Consider the following 16466-nt stretch of genomic DNA (forward strand, 5'->3'; position numbering starts at 1 on the left):
GGGATGTCAAGCTGTATAAACAAAAGCAAGTAGCATGTAAATCACTAGAGTGTGAACAACACACCCACCCTGCTGGGTCATAAGCACCACACAACAGGGATTATGAGGTTGGAAAAAAGACATGTAATAACTGTAGAAAAAAGACATGTAATAACTTTGCCAAGAGGTGATCACGAATAGATCCTGAATAATTATACACTTCTTTTGTCTTCTCTTGTTATATTAGTTTGGGTTTATCACAATATATGATATTAATAATACAGCGCAGTAGTCTCAGCCTAAAGGCTAGACATTTTAATTAAATAAATGATGGCATGATACAGTTGGACGTCCAATGATTAGCAACCGTGCTAGCCTGCATTTCTCTCTCCTTTCCCCTTTCCTCTATGAATGATGACCCAACAGTAAAAGTTAAGTCTTAAAAAAAGAAAAAGAGAGTTGTTTTTCTGCAGAGATACTGTTTACCAAATTACAAATACAGTAATATTGCATTAAGGTACACTCAAAATGTATTAAGCTGGAAGGTAATACAATATTGTTGACAAAAAGTGTAATGTTAACATTATGTCAATTCCGACATTTAGATATTTTTAGGTTATGTAGCCTAACATGGAATTAGAGTGATATTCTCAAAGATGAACTACCAATATTCAGTTTATATCAAGTCAAACGATATTCTCTTGCATTATATCTCTGCACTGTGTCATCCATTTTTCTTTCTTGTAATAAGATGTTCTGTCCCTGCTGATGAAAAGTAGCCCTATGGCATGATGCTTCCACCACCAACCATACTTCATTGTATATGTGCTGTGTTCTGTGTGGTGTATTGTTAGGTTTGCGTCACACAGATCTGTTTGACTTCTAGCTAAACAGCTCTGTCCTGGACTCTAAATCTTTCCCTTCGCCAATGCATCAGTGTTATGAATTTTGGCAAACTGCACAGATCCTTTTACATGGTTCTTTCTGAGTAATGACTTCTTTTGTACAACCCTCTTAAAGAGGCTTGTAGTATACAAAGCTCTGCAATGGTGCAGCTTTACAGTATGTGTTTCCAGCCACAAAAGTGTATGTTTTGCATGGCTCCAGACTCCAACATATGAGAGCAGTGGGACCTGTGCCAAGCTCTATAGATGGGGGTTAGGAATGAGTTAATATAAGTAGACATACATAATTTACATAAGTAAATGTAAATTCACATTAACAACAGTAACATTTATAAAATGAGTAAATATATATATATATATATTGTGGCGGGAGGAGCCAACGACAGACACAGTGGGTGTGGCGTCAAGCCTCGGAGAGGTTTTTATTAAACAATAAAAAGGGAAAATAAAGTGTCCAAGGGGAAAAGTGTCCAAATAAACAGGGAACCTGGTGTCCTCGCTGTGCCGCGGGGCTAGTGAAGGAGGGTAGTGTTCATCAGGGAAGGGTCCAGGGAAGGGGCGGAGTCCGGTGGCCGCACGCGCTCCCCTCTCGGGGCCGGGAGCGAATGGCGGCGGCGTCTCTTGCGCGGCTCCTTCCATCTCCTTGGTTCCCGGCGCTTCTGGGGGATTCGACGGCCCGGCATCCTGGCCCATCAGCCGTCTCACGGGTGCGGCAGTCCTCCTCGACGCCCACGAGGACACCAGCGTGCATGCACGGGGGAAGAGAACGGTCTCCCGAGGAGAGCCGCGTTCGGCATTTAACGGCGGCGGTGATGAGGCTCTATTCACATCAGGTGCGCCTCATCACACGCCTCCAGCCCCCAGGAGATTGCTGTCCTTCTGGCAAAGGGTGCAATCGAGCCGGTCCCTCCAGCCGAGATGAGGCAGGGGTTTTACAGCCCCTACTTCATCGTGCCCAAGAAAGGCGGTGGCCTCCGGCCAATCCTGGACCTGCGAGTCTTGAATCGGGCCCTACACAAGCTCCCGTTCAAGATTTTGACACAGAAGCGCATCGTCAAATGCATTCAGTCCGCGGATTGGTTTGCAGCGATCGACCTGAAGGACGCTTACTTTCATGTCTCGATTCTCCCTCGACACAGGCCGTTCCTACGGTTTGCGTTCGAGGGGCGGGCATGGCAGTACAGGGTCCTCCCCTTCGGGCTCTCCCTGTCTCCCCGTGCCTTCACGAAGGTGGCGGAGGGCGCCCTTGCCCCGTTACAGGAAGTGGGCATCAGGATCCTCAACTATCTCGACGATTGGCTCATCCTGGCCCGGTCGCGAGAACAGTTGTGTGGTCACAGGGACCTGGTGCTCCAGCACCTCAGCCAGTTGGGGCTTCGGGTCAACTGGGAAAAGAGCAAGCTCTCCCCTGTGCAGAGAATCTCTTTTCTCGGTGTGGAGTTAAGACTCCGTGAGTATGATGGCACGTCTCACGGACGAGCATGCCCAATCAGTGCTGAACTGCCTGAGTTCCTTCAGAGGCAGGACAGTGGTTCCGCTGAAACAGTTTCAGCAGCTCCTGGGGCATATGGCATCCGTAGCCGCAGTCACGCCGCTCGGGTTGCTTCATATGAGACCACTTCAGCACTGGTTACACTCACGGGTCCCGAGATGGGCATGGCGCTGCGGGACACATCGTGTGACCATCACGCAATCGTGTCGCCGCTCTTTCAGCCCTTGGTCGGACCTTGCCTTCCTACGGGCCGGGGTGCCCTTAGGACAAGTGTCCCGGCATGTTGTTGTCACAACAGATGCCTCCAGCATGGGCTGGGGCGCTACATGCAACGGGCAGGCAGCCTCGGGGCTCTGGACGGGGCCTCGACTGCTTTGGCACATCAACTGCCTAGAGCTGTTGGCAGTGCATCTGGCCTTAAAGCAGTTCCGGCCACTGCTCCTAGGCCAGCATGTGTTGGTCCGCACAGACAACACTGCGGCTGTTTCGTACATCAACCGGCAGGGAGGTCTACGATCACGCCGCATGTCACAGCTCGCCCGCCATCTCCTCCTCTGGAGTCAGTCACAGCTCAAATCGCTGCGTGCCGTCCACATTCCGGGGGAGCTCAATCGTGCAGCCGATGCGCTCTCACGACAGCTCACGTTCCCCGGAAAATGGTGACTCCATCCCGAGACGATCCGGCTGATTTGGAGTTGATTCGGGGAAGCTCAGGTAGACCTGTTTGCTTCCCGCGAGTCCTCCCACTGCCAGCTGTATTTCTCCCTGGCCGAGGCCCCCCTCGGCACGGACGCACTGGCACACAGCTGGCCTCGGGCTCTGCGCAAGTATGCGTTTCCCCCAGTGAGCCTGATCGCACAGACACTGTGCAAGGTCAGGGAGGACGAGGAGCAGGTCTTGTTGGTTGCGCCATATTGGCCCACCCGGACCTGGTTTCCAGAACTCACCCTCCTCGCGACAGCCCCTCCCTGGCCCATCCCTCTGAGGAAGGACCTTCTTTCTCAGGGGCTCGGCACCATATGGCACCCGCGTCCAAATCTGTGGAACCTCCATGTGTGGCTCCTGGATGGGACGCGGCAGACTTGAGTGGCCTGCCACAGGCTGTGGTGGACACCATCACTCAGGCTAGGGCCCCTTCAACTAGGCAAGCCTATGCACTGAAGTGGAGTCTGTTTGCGGACTGGTGTTCTTCTCATCGGGAGGACCCCCGAAGACGCACGATTGGAGTGGTGCTTTCTTTCCTGCAAGAGAGATTGGAGCGCAGGCTGTCGCCCTCCACCTTGAAAGTGTACGTGGCTGCTATTGCGGCCCATCACGATGCAGTGGACGGCCGGTCCCTGGGGAAACACGATCTCATCGTGAGGTTCCTGAGGGGTGCCAGAAGGTTAAATCCTCCTAGGCCACCCCTGATGCCCTCCTGGGATCTCTCTATTGTCCTGGCTGGACTTCAGAGGGGCCCCTTTGAGCCGCTGGACTCAGTCGAGCTGAAATTCCTGTCGGCTAAGACAGCGCTCCTGACCGCGCTCACTTCCATCAAGAGGGTCGGGGACCTCCAAGCATTTTCGGTAAGCGAAGAGTGCCTTGTGTTCACGTCACGACCAGGAAGTATAAAAGCACGTGCGGCGGAGCCGGCGTCAGCTTCAAGTCATGAAGCAAGCACTGGCATGGATGCCGGAAGTGTTGCAACGCGACGCAGCGTCTCGTTCCCTTCAGGGAACCATGGTTACATACGTAACCTGAGACGTTCCCTTCCAGGAACTTCGAGCTGCGTCGAAATGCATATGGGAACGAGATACCAACGCTGCCAGACTGACAAGTCCCTGCCTGGTGTCAGGACGAAAGGACAGAGGAGCCAGGAGTGGCTCGGATGTCGAGGTCATAGAACCTAACGAAAGTCAGGGGCGTGGACCACCCAGCTGCGTTGCAGATGTCCTGCATGGAACACCTGCCCAGAAGGCCTTGGAGGCCACCACACCTTGGGTTGAGTGCGCTCTGACTCCCACCAGCGGGGGGAGATCAGAGGCCTCGTATGCCAAAGCCATGGCACCCACAATCCACCTACTAAGAGAGGGCTTCGTAGCAGGAAGACCCCTCCTAGGCGGACCATAGCACACGGGCAGCTGGTCCAATTTTCTCCACAGGGAGGACCTGTGGATGTATGCGTCTTGTGCTCGCACTGGACACATACGGTTGTGCTTCTCCTGGTCTGGCTCCCCGAAGGGAGGAGGACAGAAGGCCTGCAGTACGACCGGCTGTGGAACGACCGATGGGACCTTCGGAACATACTCCACGCGGGGGTAGAGGAATACTTTTGCCGAACCGGATGCAAAGTGAATAGACGCCGTAGTCAGGGCCTGAAGGTCACCCACCCTCCTCAGAGAGGTCATAGCCAATAAGAAAACGGTCTTGATAGTGAGGAGTTTCTCAGTTATCTCCTGAATGGTTCGAAAGATGCAATGCACAGAGCCTCCAGAACCACAGCCAGGTCCCACGTAGGGACGCGAGATCGTACCGGAGGCCTCAGCCTCAGCGCACCGCGGAGGAAACGTGTAACTAGGGGGTGTCTACCCACTGACTGGCCACCAATAAGGACGTGGTATGACGAAATAGCTGCCACGTAGACCTTAACAGTGGAATGGGTTACCACTGCGGAGAAACGGGCCTGCAGGAACTCCAGTACTGCACCAACGGGGCAGTTGACTGGGTCGAGCATGGCGGTCCCCGCACCAAGAAGTGAAGAGCCTCCACTTCAAGGCGTACAGTTTCCTCGTTGAGGGAGCTCTGGATTGGAGGATGATCTCAACAACCTCGGGGCCACACCCACAGCTTCCATAACTCCGGGTGAGGGTGCACCTCGGTGCCCCCGGCCTGTGAGAGGAGGTCCCTCCTGACGGGCACTTCCCACGGAGTGCCGTCGAGGAGAGATATCAGGTCCGAGAACCATACTCGGCCCGGCCAGAACGGCGCTACCAACAGTAGACTGACCTCATCCCGGCGCACTCTTGCCAGAACTCCCGGGAGCAGAGCGATCGGGGGGAAAGCGTACAGACGGAGCCTCGGCCACGTCTGTACCATAGCGTCCAGTCCCGGAGGAGCTGGAGGAACCAGAGGGGACATTGCGCTGACTCTCGAGTGGCGAAGAGGTCCACCTGTGCCTGGCCAAAACCTTCCACATCTGCTTCACCCCTCGGGGTGAAGCATCCATACCCCGGGCCTCGGCCCCTGTCTCGACAGGACGCCTGCTCCCACATAAAGATGCCCAGGAATGTGCACAGCTCTCAGTGATAGGAGCTTGCCCTGGGACCACACAATGATCTGGTGTGCCAGCTTATACAAGAGGCGCGACCGCAGACCTCCTTGGTGGTTGATGTAAGAGACCACTGCCGTGCTGTCGGTGCGCACCAGCACGTGGTGATCTCTTAGGTCTGGGAGGAAGTGCTTGAGCGCACGGAACACAGCTAGGATCTCTAGCTGGTTGATATGCCACGTCAGGTGGCGACCACTCCACAGACCGCGGGCAGGGTGGCCACTCATGACCGCACCCCAACCGGTGAGGGAAGCGTCCGTCGCTAGCGAGACGCGGCGACAAGGAGCTCCCAGCACCGGGCCCCGGGACAAGAACCAAGGATTCCTCCACATGTCTAAGGCACGGACAGCGGCGTGACACTTTGACAGCGCGGAGCGAGTCTCCCCTCAGGGAGACCCCCTTGGTCTTGAGACACCACTGTAGGGGCCTCATGTACAGCAGGCCAGAAGGAATCACGCTGGACGCAGCTGCCATGAGCCCAAGCAGTCTCTGAAACTGCTTGACAGTGAATGGCTGGCCTTCTCACACTCTCTCGACTGCCGTGAGGATCGACTCAATCCGAGCAGGGGTCAAACGAGCCTGCATCGTGGTCGAATCCCACACTACACCTGGATAAGTGGTTCTCTGAGTTGGAGAAAGCACACTTTCCTTGGCGTTTAGTCTTAACCCCCCAAATCTTTCATGTTTCATTTCGATGCCGAATCGCCCCCCGCTCTAATTGAGCGAGGATCGACCAATTGTCGATATAATTGAGTATGCGGATGCCCTGCAGTCGCAACGGGACCAGTGCCGCATCCACACACTTGGTGAAAGTGCGGGGTGAGAGTGCTAGGCCGAGGGGAAGAACCCGATACTGATACGCTTTACCCCCGAAAGCGAACCTCAGGAACTCCCTGTGAGAGGGAAGGATAGGTAAATGGAAATAGACATCTTTGAGGTCTGTCGTGACAAATCAGTCCTCGGACCTGATTTGAGACATGATCTGCCTGACAGTGAGCATCTTGAACTTCAGCTTTCTGGCTGAGCGGTTCAGAAGACTCAAATCCAGTATGGGCCTCAGCCCCCCATCCTTCTTTGGAACAATGAAGTACAGGCTGTAGCAGCCGGCGTGGACTTCGTGAGGAGGAACCAACTCGATGGCTTCCTTCTTCAGCAAAGTATCGACTTCCTGTTCCAAGACCAGAGCCTGCTCGGGGCGGACCGTAGTCACACAGACCCCGTTGAACAGCGGAGGTGGCCCATCGAACTGGATGGAATAGCCAGCCTCTACCGTCCGCAGGACCCAAAGAGACACATTCAGCAGTCGCTGCCAGGCTGCCAAACGATCTACTAAGGGAATCAGTCTCTCGAGACTGACCTCTGGTGTTAGAGAAGCGGCCAGACCGCTGCCTCGCTGCGGCGCACCGGCAGGAGACGCGTAATCTGGCGGCCGAGGCGAGTTTCTCAGGTCCGCTGAAATCACAGGCGGAAGAACCTGAGAGTAATACTCGCTGGGACCTGCTGTGCCCTGGAACTGCCTGTTCGACGCAGCTCGAAGTTCCTGGAAGGGAAATCACTTTACTGCCATGCTAAAAAGTAACTATATGCTTGTATTAGTATTGTAAATGTTTGCTTATTCCTTCCTTATGTTTTCCATTTTAATGCAATGTTTCATCTCGCTTTAACCTAGTTAAAATCACAGATACATTTGTGGTTCATTTGAGAGTATTCCACATTAAATTCAAACGTTTCTTGCTGGATATCATTGTGCTGTTTAATATTGTTGTTGTGTGACTGAGATCAGTCCGTAAGTTGTCACGTTTTCTTCTTGTTTGCTCAGGGGGGTTTTAAGAAACAACCTTTAAACTTGAGCCAACATTGGACGAAAAATACTGAATATGTAATCCCAAAAAAATGTGACATTAATTTATACTCTTTCCCATACTACTTTTTCATAAATGTTTAACATCCAGTTACCTAATAGAATTAATATTGTCATTTACAGGCTTCTTGTTTTTCCAATAAGAACATTTGGTGAATTTGATCGCGTTAAATCTGTTATGCTGAACATTTTAGATGTTTGCCTTGCAAATCTACTTCACAATTTCACATTTAAAATATTATTTTCAACTTTGTGAAACAATATTTGGCAGGATTTTGGCAGCACTGTATTCAAATTGAAATATGCAAAAGGCAATGCATTTTGACACTGCATAGATACAAACAGACCTTTTAGAAATAATGTTTCTCATTTTATATTTCACATTGATTCTCCCATTTTACTGAATTACATAAGCAGTGAAAATTTGAAAATAACAACCTGGAAATACTTCATAACTGTAATTAGCATTAACAAATATTATTTGTATAATACTTAAGATCATTAGTTGATTTAGTTGATTTATGCTTTAATGCATTTTCAGATCATTTTGTAACAAAATACTGATCTGTTTAGTCAGCATCATATAAAAATTTGAATGACTTGCTAAAGATAAATATTATAAAGTAATGACTTCTGGCTAGGTATCAAGGCCTAAAGTATTAATCTTAAATTGATTCTTATTTTAGCACACTGACATATCAAACCAAGCGTGACATTGCTAGGACATTTTTGTTAACCTCAGGTCCTCAGGCAATTTAATTGACTTGTTATAAGGGAGGCTGTTCCTTTGTTTGTTTTCGCTTTCAACTAATAATTACTGTCAATTTCAAGTAATTAGGGATTGTGCCAACGATCTAAACTATACAAAATTCCAGGAGATGGTAAAGTTCAATAATCAATCATGAGAATACCTACATAATGATCAAACTCTAAATCTAAATATTGGGTGAGCCATGTCCACATCAAGATTCAAGATTCAAGATTCAAGAGTTTTATTTGTCACATACACAATTATACAGAGTATAACCAGCAGTGAAATGTAGGTCAGGTCCGCTCCAAGGACAGTGCAATTATAAAGTATACAAATATTAAGAGAAGAAAAGTAGAAAAAAAAATAAAATAAAAAATAAAATAAAATAAAAGAATAAAATAAAAAGATAGATAAAAAATATAAATGTGCAGGTCAGTATGTTGTTGACTTAAATAGTACTAAGAGGAATGTGCAAAATAATGTGCAAAAAAGTTGTACAGGGTATATAATAGCAGCAATATGAGGTAGAGAAAAATTATGAATAGCTTATTGATATGGTGATATTTACATGGAGTCAAGTGATGTTATGACACAGAGTTAGAGTTTAGGAGCCTGATGGCCTGGGGGAAGAAGCTCCTCCTAAGTCTCTCAGTTTTTGCCATCAGGCTACGGAAGCGCTTACCAGATGGAAGCAAAGTGAATAGTCGGTTAGCAGGGTGATTTGAGTCCTTGATTATTTTGACAGCTCTATTTTTGCAGCGTTTGAGGTAGATGTCCTGCAGAGAGGGGAGAGCAGACCCTGAGATGCGCTCAGCTAAGCGCACAACTCTCTGTAGTGCTTTGCAGTCCTGATTGGAGCTGTTTCCATACCACACTGAGATGCACTGAGTCAATACACTTTCTATGGTCCCTGAATAGAAAGTTTTCAGGATTGCTGGTGAGACCCTGAATTTCCTCAGCTGTCGCAGATGGTACAGTCTTTGCCTGGCTTTCTTTACCTGTGTTTGGATGTGTGTAGTCCAAGTCAGGTTCTCGGAGATGTTTACACCGAGGTACTTGAAGCTGCTCACCCTCTCCACAGGGGTCCCACTGATCATAAGAGGAGTGTAGGGCTGCTGCTGTCTTTTCCTGAAGTCCATGATCAGCTCTTTAGTTTTGCTCACATTCAGAGAGAGACAGTTGTCCTGGCACCATGATGTGAGTCTCTCTACCTCGTCCAAGTATGCGGTCTCATCGTTGTTGGAGATGAGGCCCAGAACCACAGTATCATCAGCGAATTTGACAATAGATGTGGAGCTGTGAGAGGACACGCAGTCATGCGTGTAGAGAGAGTAGAGCAGGGGACTCAGGACACAGCCCTGTGGGGCTCCTATGTTCAGAGTGATGGAGTTTGAGGTGAACTGGCCAACTTTCACCACTTGAGGTCTGCCGGTGAGGAAGTCTTGAATCCAGTCACAGAGTGAGGAGTTTAGGCCGAGGTCTGTGAGTTTAGATGCCAGCTTGATGGGGACTATAGTGTTGAAAGCTGAGCTATAGTCAATGAATAGCAGCCTTACATAATTTCCATTGTTGCTATCCAAGTGTGTGAGGGAAGAGTGGAGAACGTGAGAAATGGCATCGTCCGTGGATCTGTTTGGGCGATAGGCAAACTGAAGAGGGTCCAGAGTATCAGGGATGGAGGAGCAAATGTGGCTCTTTACAAGTCTCTCAAAAACCTTCATGACTATAGATGTGAGGGCAACTGGGCGATAGTCATTCAGGCAAGAGGGTTTATTGTTCTTTGGCACAGGGATAATGATGGATTTTTTGAATGAGGTGGGAACCACGGCGGTAGCAAGGGACTCATTAAAGATAGAAGTGAACAAACCAGCGAGCTGATCGGCGCAGGACCTCAGAACACGGCCGGTTATCCCATCAGGTCCGGCTGCTTTCCTGACGTTCACTTTCTTTAGCGCCCTCCGAACCTCATCCTCCGACACGGTGATTACAGGATCATCGCTGCTCTGCCTGTTGCTTCCAGACGCGCTGGTCGGCAGAAACGCGCCGCCGCCGTTGCCATCGAAGCGGCCGTAGAAGATGTTTAACTCGTCGGCCAGCAACGGATCTGCTCTCACCTCCGCGGAGGATTTGTTTCCGAAGTCACAGATGGTCCTCAGTCCCTGCCACATCCGTCGAGAGTCGTTGAGCTGGAAATGAGACTCAATTCTCTCTCTGTATCTGTGTTTGGCGGCTCTTACTGCGCGTCGGAGAGCATAGCACGATGCTTTGTACTCGCTCGTATTCCCAGACAGAAGAGCCTCATTGTAAGCGGCGGTGCGTGTGTTAACCGCGGCACGGATTGTTCTGTCCACCCACGGTTTCTGATTGGAGAATGTCCTTATCGTTATTGTTTCTGTAGCTTGCTCGGTTAGCGTGTTTACGAAGCTTAATGCTACATCCGTGAACTCGCTGACGTCAGAAGAACTCGCCCGGAACATGTCCCAGTCGACGTCATCAAGCGCCGCCTGCAGCATAGTCTCTGAGTGGGAGGACCAGCGCGTCACTACTCTCTGCACCGGAGGTTCCTGAACGAGCCTTTGTTTGTATCTCGGTGTTAGAAAGATGGCGGCATGGTCCGATTTGCCAAAAGCCGGTAGTGAGCGGGCTTTGTAGGCATCCTTGAACTGAGTGTAGCAATGATCCAGTGTGTTTGGTCCTCTAGTTGGACAGGATACATGTTGATAAAAGTTCGGCATGACCTGCTTGAGGTTGGCTTTGTTAAAGTCCCCGCGATGATGAAGGCAGCGTCAGGATGTTTGTTAATGTGGCCGCTGAGCACATCGTGAAGCTTAGACAAAGCCAAGCCAGTGTCCGCCTGTGGTGGAATGTACACAGCAGTAACAATGATCGATGAAAACTCCCGGGGCAGATAAAATGGGCGGCAGATAATGGAAAGATGTTCCAGATGAGGCAAGCAGGAACGTGACAGAATGGAGATATTCCTGGGATCACACCATTTCTTGTTGATCATAAAACATACTCCTCCACCCCTGGATTTACCGGCCTCTGCTGTTCTGTCCGTCCGAAAGACAGAGAAGTTATCACTCGGCATTACAGCAGTGTCCGGGACCGAGGACGAAAGCCACGTTTCTGACAAACAAAGGATGTTACAGTCCCTAATGTCCCGTTGGAAACTAATCCTGGCTCTAAGATCGTCCATCTTATTCTCCAAGGATTGGACATTAGCGAGGAGAATGCTTGGGAGAGGAGGACTGTGAGCCCTTTTCCTGAGTCTGACTCGAATTCCAGCGCGCTTCCCGCGGTGTTTCTTGATCCGTCGCCTCGGGGGGGTGTTGTTTATCTCCGCGTTCCGAAGAATCTCCAGAGGCCACGCAGGATTCGTGGATAAAATGTCCTGAAACAGGTTGGTGTAGCGGTTTCCAATGTCCAAAAGTGTTTCTATGTTGTAGGTGATCAGTGCCGACGTGAGATGTGTAAAAAGAGAAAGTAAAACTAAGTAAAAAGGAAGGTAGAAGCAAATTCTCAGTGGAGCGAACCTAACGGCGTCCGAACACAGCGGCGCCATCTTGTTAACATCAATATCTATAGTAGTCATGGCCCCGAATTGTGCCTTGAATAAGACAAATCTCTTTCATTTGTTTAGAATCTCTTCATAAAAGGATGAGAATGGCAGACTTTCAATAAATCAAGTCCTATATTACTGCCCTGGTGGCTCAGTAATTAAGCTAAAGGCGAACTATGTCAATACTGACCTGGTGGAAAAGAAATTGACAATGGGCCATGCTTATTAATGATGTCAATCAAACGACAAATAATTAAAGATTTGCTAATAATTTAATAATTATTATAACATAATAACTGATTAAGTTATAATGCATTATTAAAGGTCCACAGAAATGTCTACTCACAAAATAAGCCTTGCATGAATTATTAAAGTTTGTCTGTATGAAAACATGTCAAATTTTGATAGCATGCAAAATATATCAAAATATATCAGTTTATATATAGTCTAACCAGACTTGTTTTACATGAGAAATACAATAGTGTTTTCCATGCATGTAATCTAAGACATGTCTCCATAAAAAGGCCAAAATGCAGAAAAGTGTATTAAATTGCACCCGTCTTCATTTCAGATTGTTATTTGTGAATTCATATCTTTCTGAAATGCATTCATGAATTCCAATAAATCATTTGACATGTATAGATGTAAATTCTAAAACTTTTACTCCATGTATTCACCTACATCAGCAAACAAGTTGTATGGATAACATTTTGTATTACTGCATGCAAAAGTCTTCTTTAAATATAAGTCCAATATATTTGCATATTTGGATTTGTGTGCAATTATTCTTAGTACATCACCAGCAATATGCCCACAAAGCTCACACACAATCTGTTAGACTGGACATTCATTTAAAATAGAGCAATGCAGATATTCCAAATGCACTCATACTGCCACTGCTCTGGAACATTAATAAAGGGGGTACACCAGACCACGTGGTCACGTGCACATTTTGTGTGTACAGCATGTAATTGGGCATAGGTATAAGTGTCTATGAACACATGGCCCTGCAGAGAAGTTCTACGACATTTGCTTTATACGCTTGACTGGTTCCACAGACACTTACCCCTGTCTTTCCACTCATCTGACTTCCTGTCAGAAGAAGGAGATATACTGTCCTACACACTGCTGTGTTATTCCAGGTTTTACACTGTATTGCATGTCAACCTACAGGTATACTAAACTCGAACCCACAACATAATATTCCTACACACAAAATTAATAAAACATTTAATTTGCCAATGATTCATATTCGCACTAGTAGGCTCAGGAAGAGCTTCTTCCCCGAGGCTGTGACACTTCTGAACGCCACACCACCAATCTAACCTGCACCTGCTTATTACTGCACTGGTCACAGTACTTTACACACATGCATTTGCACTACTCATATTTTGCACAGACTACACATTGTTAAAGTTATTACACTATAAACTGTCTAAAGTTGTTACTGTACAAGCACAGTAAACTATTTCTATAAAATATTGCACTACTGCTATTTTGCATAGAATACATTGTTCTATCAATACTTTGTACACTCATCCAGCTGTATTTATTTATTACCACTGTTCTCACGTTTCTGCTGTTCATAATGTGTATATATAATCTGTAATCTATATAATCTACATTGCTCTGTTCATAATGTACATACAATCCCTACATTGCATTCCTATTTATATTCTGTATATACTCTGCTCAATACTGTATATAGCAATTCCACTGTATATTCTGTAAATCATATCTTCGCTTACTCTGCACTTATATGTATATAAAACACTATATTCTTGCACTTCTGGTTAGATGCTAACTGCATTTCATTAGCTCTGTACTTGTACTCTGCATAAATGACAATAAAGTTGAATCTAATCTAATCTAATCTAATCTAATATCTGAATAATATTCAAATTGGTGTTATTTTCTGTATTGTTATGTATGCACTGTATGTGCCATATCTGCCCGTGGTTTGAAAAAAAAAGGGAAAAATAATCAAGAAGAAAAAAAAAATCTAAATAGTGTTTGATATAATAGTTTTGACTGATACGTATTTGTCTCAAAAATATGATTTACATTTTCATTGCCACTGTACAGTACCTGATAGATTTTTTATACATAATACCTTAAAATGCATACTTTAGAATATCTTTAAAATAAATAACAATACACAGAAAATTACCCAAAGTTGACCCTACTAGTTACTAGCTGCAAGCTTATGTAGCTTAAAATACATGAACTATTCTAAAAATGTTTATTCATTGTCCTAGAGTCTTTCAGCATTAGCTTAAACAAATGACTGCATAAGTGATGTTATGGTTGCACTGGCTTAGACAGATTAGCTTGATGTGCTTACATAAAATTATTTAATTAATGTCAAGACTGAGGAGAATTTAATTCAGAGGTCACAAAAGCAATTTCAACAGCTAAATGTTCATCTCCATGATTTTGATGTGCTATTAACCAAATGCAAGATTCCACACAAAATAAGACTTGTCCTATTTCATAACTGGAAATCTTATTTTTTGTTTAATTTCAGAGAAGGATTTTTAGTGCTATTCAAAATTATTCTGAATACTGTAACAGTGCCAAGAGAATGTTTCAAATGGTGGACCCACTATGAAAATGATGAAATCCATGGCCTTTAAAGTAGTGAAAATGTTAGATGTTCTGGTATCATTTGTCATTCTCAGTTGAATGAAATTACAGAGAAGGAAAATCATCTTTACCATTGCGAGCTGATTTGCACTTTCATTCTAAAAAATGAAATGTATTTCAAGAAAACGTCTCGGGTTACGTATGTAACCCTGGTTCCCTGAAGGGAACGAGACGCTGCGTCGAACGCTACGGGGAACGCCTTCAGCGTGACCGCGCTCTGAACCAGAGTGTATAAATATCCAATGAAAGGGCGAGACGTCATAGGCGGGTGACGTCACTGACCGGAAAGCATATAAGCACGTGCGGTGGAGCCGGCGTTTGCTTCCAGGAATGAAGCAACCGCTCGCAGGGATACAGGAAGTATGGCCTAGAGACGCAGCGTCTCGTTCCCTTCAGGGAACCAGGGTTACATACGTAACCCGAGACGTTCCCTTCCAGGAACTCGAGCTGCGTCAAACGCTACGGGGAACGAGATGCCAACGCCACCAGACTTCCAAATACCTGCCCTGTGTGTATCACTAGGAGCACAACGAGGGTGAGAGAACAGAAGAGCCAGGAGTGGCCCTGAGATCAAGACCGTAGAACCGGACAAAGGTGAGGGGCGTGGACCAACCCGCAGCATTGCAGATATCCTGCATCGAAACCCCTGCCAGAAAGGCCTTGGAGGCCGCCATACTCCTAGTTGAATGGGCCTTAAGCCCCAGAGGCGAAGGGATGCCTGAAGATTCATAGGCCAAGGAAATAGTATCCACAATCCACCTGCTAAGGGTCTGCCTAGAAGCAGGCAGACCCCGCTTAGGAGGACCGAAGCAAACTAGCAATTGGTCCGTCCTTCTCCACAGCAGCTCTGTGGACGTATGCGTCCAGTGCTCGCACTGGACACACACAGTTATGCTTCCGCTGGTCAGGCTCCCGAAAGGGAGGAGGACTGAGGGCCTGCAGCACGACAGGCCGTGGTATAGAAGAGGGGATCTAGGAAATAACCCGCTCGAGGTTAGAAAAACGCTTTGGCACGACCAGGGGCAAAGACGAGATAAGAAGGGGCCATGAAGGGCCTACAAATCCACACTCTCTTAAGAGACCACAGCCAGGTCCCCGTAGGGACACGTCGTACAGGAGGCCTCAGCCTCAGCGCACCGTGGAGGAAACATGTAACCAGGGGGTGTCGACCCACTGTAAGGCCACCACGTAACCTTCAGGGTGGAGTGAGTTACCCCTGCGGAGAAACGGGCCTGCAGGACCTGCAGCACTGTACCAAACGGGCAGTTAACTGGGTCAAGGTGGCGGTCTCCGCACCAAGAAGTGAAATATTTTCACTTCAGGGCATACAGTTTCCTCGTAGAGGAAGCTCTGGATTGGAAGATGGTCTCAGCAACCTCGGTCTCAGCAACCTAGGAAGCTATGAGCTGCGCCCCCTCAGAGGCCAGAACTTCCACACGTAATGCGCGCGTCGCCTCGGCAACGTGCGCTGCAACAGCGAGCACTCACTCAGAGGGGAAAGAACCGCACACGCGGGCTTCCACGAGCGAGAGCGCTAGATCTGGGGAATGCAGGAGGAGATAGGGCGAACCCGTCTCCAACCTGTTCACCAGATCCCTGTTGCCATCCAGAACTCCCGGGAGCAGAGCGATCGGGGAAAAACCGTACAGACGAAGCCTCGGCCAGGTCTGTACCAAGCATCCAGTCCAAAGGAGCTGGAGGAACTAGAGGGGCATAGCGCTGACTCTCGAGTCGCACAGCCAAAAACCTCCATATCTGCTTCACCACCTCGGGGTGAAGCATCCATTCCCCGGGCCTCAGCCCCTGCCTCGACAGGATGTCTGCTCCCACATTGAGATACCCAGGGATATAGGCTCTGAGCGAGCGAAGTTTGCCCTGGGACCACACAAGGATCTGGTGCACCAGCTTGTACAAGGGGCGCGAACGCAGACCTCCCTGGTGGTTGATGTAAGAGACCACCACT

The 16466-nt window shown here is 47.9% G+C and overlaps 1 protein-coding gene across 2 annotated transcripts in view; it reads right to left on the minus strand.

Moving 5' to 3' along the window:
* Positions 1-16466, minus strand: part of LOC306872211 (neuroligin-4, X-linked-like) — a 119332-nt gene that overhangs the window by 88066 nt on the left and 14800 nt on the right. The window lies entirely within an intron of this gene.

Source organism: Barbus barbus (genome assembly GCF_936440315.1).
Source record: "Barbus barbus genome assembly, chromosome: 7".
NCBI lineage: Eukaryota > Metazoa > Chordata > Actinopteri > Cypriniformes > Cyprinidae > Barbus > Barbus barbus.